This window comes from Enhydra lutris, unplaced genomic scaffold (genome assembly GCF_002288905.1).
Source record: "Enhydra lutris kenyoni isolate GAN:26980312 unplaced genomic scaffold, ASM228890v2 scaffoldscaffold213, whole genome shotgun sequence".
In the NCBI taxonomy this organism is placed as follows: Eukaryota; Metazoa; Chordata; class Mammalia; order Carnivora; family Mustelidae; genus Enhydra; species Enhydra lutris.
In genome coordinates, this window is record NW_019154297.1 from 120,856 (window position 1) to 125,847 (window position 4,992).

Consider the following 4,992-nt stretch of genomic DNA (forward strand, 5'->3'; position numbering starts at 1 on the left):
AATTTTTAAAGTTTTTCCTGTGATCATAATGGTATTATGGTTGTGTTGTGTTTAACACGGTCCTTATGTTTTAGAGATACATATGGAACTATTGAGAGATGAAACAGTATCTGGGGTTTGCTTCAAAATAATGTGGAGGAGGGAATTTGATGGAGGAAGAGAGATGTAAAAAGATTAGCCATAAATTGAAAGAAGTATGAAATCTAGGTGGTGGTACATGTGAGTTTATTATAATTTTGTTCTACTTCCTTATGTGTTGGCAGTTCTCCATGATAAAAAAATTTAAAAACAAAATTATATAAAGTATATTAAAGCATACTTCCAGGAAAATGTGAATATGAAAGGGAAATTTACAAATACCAGGGTATTTACCAATGCTGTGATAAAACTTTGTTTTTCCAAATTGCTATTGAAAATCTACAGTAGATCAAGTCACTAAGGCAGGCACTTGGAACATTTGGCTATGAATAAGTTAGAAAATTTTGTTACTCAGTTTTTCCCTCAAATACTACTGGTATTGGCTTGGAGCCTAGAAAACTGACTTCTAGTCTTATCTGCCTCTGAATATCCATGTTAACCTGAACAATCCACCTACTACTCAGCTATACCAACATCTAGAGGTCTTACCAGTACAATGAACTGGCCTCTATTCGAATAAGTAATCTCATTTTTACTCCATCCCATTAAAAACTGGATGAAAAATAATAAAAATTGAGGTAGCAACACATGTCATAAAAGCAGTGATTGTGACAATTTTGTTCATTGATATATTCCCAATTCATATCACATTGTCTGGTAAATAATAGATACCCTAAAAGCTGTGAATGATTTAAAGGATGCAAAGATAGATGAATGAATTTTAAAATAAGTGGATTCTATGTAAGTATAAGTAAATCCCAACATATCATCTTTGTGAATATGTATAACTAAATTTCAAAAAAAATTTTAGGCTACATTTGCTTTTCTCTACAGCCTAGAGTAGTGGTTCTCAGAGTAAACATCCATAAGAATCACCCAGAAGGCTTGTATATAGGTTTCTGAGTCCCACGCCAAAGTTCTTGAATTTGCCTTCAAACACGCTCCCGAGTGAAGCTAATGGCGGCTGGTCTAAGGAACACGCTTCGAGTAGCATTAATAACGCCAGACTTTGTCACCAGCTCTCTCCACCAGAATTATCTGGGGAAATTTTTAACTATTCAGATTCCCATGACTCCCCCAACACTGGCTGAATCAGAATTTCAGAGAGCGAGTCTCAGAAATAAGAATTTTAAGAAGCTCCTTGAGTCATTCTTATGCACACTAAGGTCTGTGACTGGTGCTGTCCAATAGAACTGTCCGAGGTGATGGAAATGTCATCTACACCTGCTCAGTCCAGCACAGTAGCTGTCAGGCACACGTGGTTATGGGGCATCTGAAGTATGGCTACTCTGCCTGAGAAACTGAGGTGGGTTTTTTTGTAATTTTATTTTAGTTAATTTTATTTTATTTTTTAACATTAAAACTAAAATTTAATTGATAGAAAACTGACACCTTTATGAAACTGAAAATGGTATGCATTTCCTTTTGCTTAAGTTTCTCTTACCTAGAAGTATATATATATATATATATATATGTATATATATATATATATATAGCATTTTTTTCAGTGTTCCAAGATTCATTGTTTATGCACCACACCCAGTGCTCCATGCAATACGTGCCCTCCTTAATACCCACCACTAGTCTCACCCAACCCCCCACCTCCTTCCCCTCCAAAACTATTTTAATTAATTTTAACTCACAGGCCAATTGCCACACATGTTAATGGCTACCATGTTGGATCTCAAAGGCCTAGATTTTCAACTTTTCCTTCTTAAACTAGAATTTCCTTCAGTCACAGCAGAAGAGGAGACCAGAGTAGGAGGTTCCTAGGATCCCATCCCTTTCTACCAGATCCCTTTGGTTACCTTGAGCTTTCCTTTACTAGTATGGTTTTGCTGCCAACTGGAGTCCATGGCCATACTGAGACATCCCTAAATCTCCTGGGAAAGATAAGTCTAAGTGCTCTGACACATTTTCAAATGAATGGCACATAGTTAGCCTGATGGAATCATTATATATCAGCCAAATAATTATGCTTTGGGTCTATTTTAATGTCTGCTTCTCAAGGGATTCCAAGTGCACTCACCAACTTATTATCTCATTAATCCTCATAATGACTTTGTGGGCAGGAAAAAAGGACTCAAGTTATTATCCCCATTTTACTTGCAGAAAAACTGACTCAAAGGAAGTGAGTGGTTTACTGAACCCTCTCCAGGCAAGTCTCTTATTTGATGTTATATTTTCTAGCACTTGCCATTCTCTGTAAGTAATTGAGATTCCTATAGTCAAGGATAGCTCAGCCCCACTTTAAAACGCAATTTGCTTTCTTTGGCACTAACTATCCATGAGGATGAAACTGGACCCTAGGTGAAACGGGACAAACCCAAACTGGACTCAGCCATCCGAGCATTCTATGACAGCTCATGCTCCTAGACTTCTCAGGGTTTCATGGTACAATCACAGGCTGCTAAATGAATAAATTAATTAAGCTCAGCAAGGTCCAAATAGGCATAGCAACACATATACTAATTGCATTTTTTTCTTTTTAGAATCACAGTAGGGGAAGGAGGAATGATCTGGGTGGAGTAAGAGATGGGAGATTGGAAATGAAATAGTAGGTATCTCTCTCCAAATGACAAAGTTCAGGTCCTCCCTAGGTGATTTAGTTTCATAGCAAGATTTATGCCTGGGGCACCATCCTCAACTAGATAGATTGAGACAAGACCAGAGGCCATCACAAAGTCAAAGGTATGAAATAGTAATTAGCTACAGGTAGCCCAAGGAGGCTCAAAAATGCTGTCAAAGTCCAAAAATTTGTAAAGCCAGCTACAGATTCACTTTGCTTTATGCAATGTCATTTGAGCTACCTACGCAAAGCCTAAAGGAACTAAAGCAAACATCTCATGGATGGGTTTGCCAGGCTGGGAGGAGGGAAAAACTCCTCACTGTCCTTTTGGTTTTCTTTAAACCAGAGCTTCTTTTCAAGAAGAGAGGTGGGGATGAGGGTTGCAGATTCTGGTGGACGTTGGGGGGCAAAGAAGGGGAGAAGTAGAGGGAGATGGTGCATAAAATTGGGATAGCATCCCCTGAGTTTAAAATGGAGAACACCTCCAAGAAGAGAGGCCCTAGGTCAACTTTATTCACTTAATAGACTTTAAGTGCCTGAGTACACAGTACAAACTTGTATCACGTTATCAGACAGGCCGCCTCACAGCATCAGTGCCAGCAGAGGCCCATGAATATGTAAATACTATATGTATCTTGGAAACATGTTTGACAAGAGAATAGCTAAAATGAACTGATTCCAGTTATAGTCCATCAGCCTGCCATTCTTTATGTTTGAACAGGCAGGCTATTGCTAGGTGACAGATCATTAAGGCTATCTACTCAGCGGAAATGAAGAAATAATTTGTTCCTAATAAACTTCAGATGACCTCCCAGGCAAAAGGGAGTCTTTAAAGTGCTGTCTCTGCTGATACATATCAGGCAGCGCGTGGGGTACTTCTGGCCCCACAGTCAGAGCAGGGCGCCTGGTGAAAAAGATTAATAAACACCTACTGACAGGGACACATCAGGAAAAGATCTCATCACCTGCCATTATCGGCTTGATGAATAATTCAGAGCTCTCCATCAGAGCTGGGAATTTCAGGCTGCACCGGGCTGTCTGCTCTCAGGGAGGAGGTAAGCATGAAGGCTCTGATTGCCAGGATTAAATAGGGGACCAAGGAGATACACATCCCAGTCTGGGTGGGCTTCAGGGAGGTAGAAAGGTGCAGAAAGACTTGTCTCTTTAGAAGGTGACCAGTAAGGTTTAGGGCCAAAGAGGGAGCAGGAATCTTCTCAAAGATTCCCAACCATCCTGAAATATCGGTGCCCAGGGCATACCCCTAGCACTTACTTGTCTACCATCACTGTTGATGAATGAGGGCCCAGCCTTTGTTTCTTCACCTTGCTGGTGGCTTCTGAAGGAACAGATAGGTCAGTCTCTCCAACATGCCCCTCACTCCATGGGTACATTATTTCGCCCCCATTTCTACTTTCTGCCTGGGAGGAAATATTCGCAGTGCACTTATAATCACTCGAACAGTTTTAAGTCAAACAGGCTTCTATGGGGATCTCAGGATACTTTCTAACTATCAGCTGTGTGACCCTGACCATCATATATGACCTCTCTGGACTCAGTTCTCTGATCTATAAAATGGGTTCAATAACATCTGATTCAGAGTCATTGTGAGTTTTAAAAATGAGTATGTATGGAGAGGTGCCAGCAGAGGCCTGGCACTGAGCAAATGCTTACTTCCTGCTGGAGACAATTAGCTGGAGACATCTGCCCACCTGTTTCTGACCAGAGACAAGACTGGAAACAGACTGCACAGCCAAATTTGGTAATTCAAAGGAAGTTAAATAAAGGGACCATTTCCATAGGTGCCCACAGGGTTTAGCAAACCAGTAAGAGAGTGTGACATGCCTAAGGACTAATAATAGCAGGGATCCCTTATCACCTCTGAGATTTAAGGAACAATAGGAGGAAGCCAGCTACTTAGGAGGAGGTATGCTCTGCCTGACAGAGGCCTTCTATAGATGGTTCCAACCATGATGACCTGGCAGGATGTGAAACAGGATAAATATCACCCTTTGCCAGAAGAATGGATAAAGAAGATGTGGTTCATTTATACAGTGGAATATTATTCAGCCATTGGAAAGGATGAATACCCACCATTTGCATTGACAGGGTTGGAACTGGAGGGGATTATGCCAAGTGAAATAAGTCAAGCAGAGAAAGACAATTATCATATGGTTTCACTCATATGTGGAACATAATGAATAGCTTAGAGGACCATAGGGGAAGGAACGGAAAACTGAATGGGAAGAAATCAGAGAGGGAGACAAACCATGAGAGACTCTGGACTC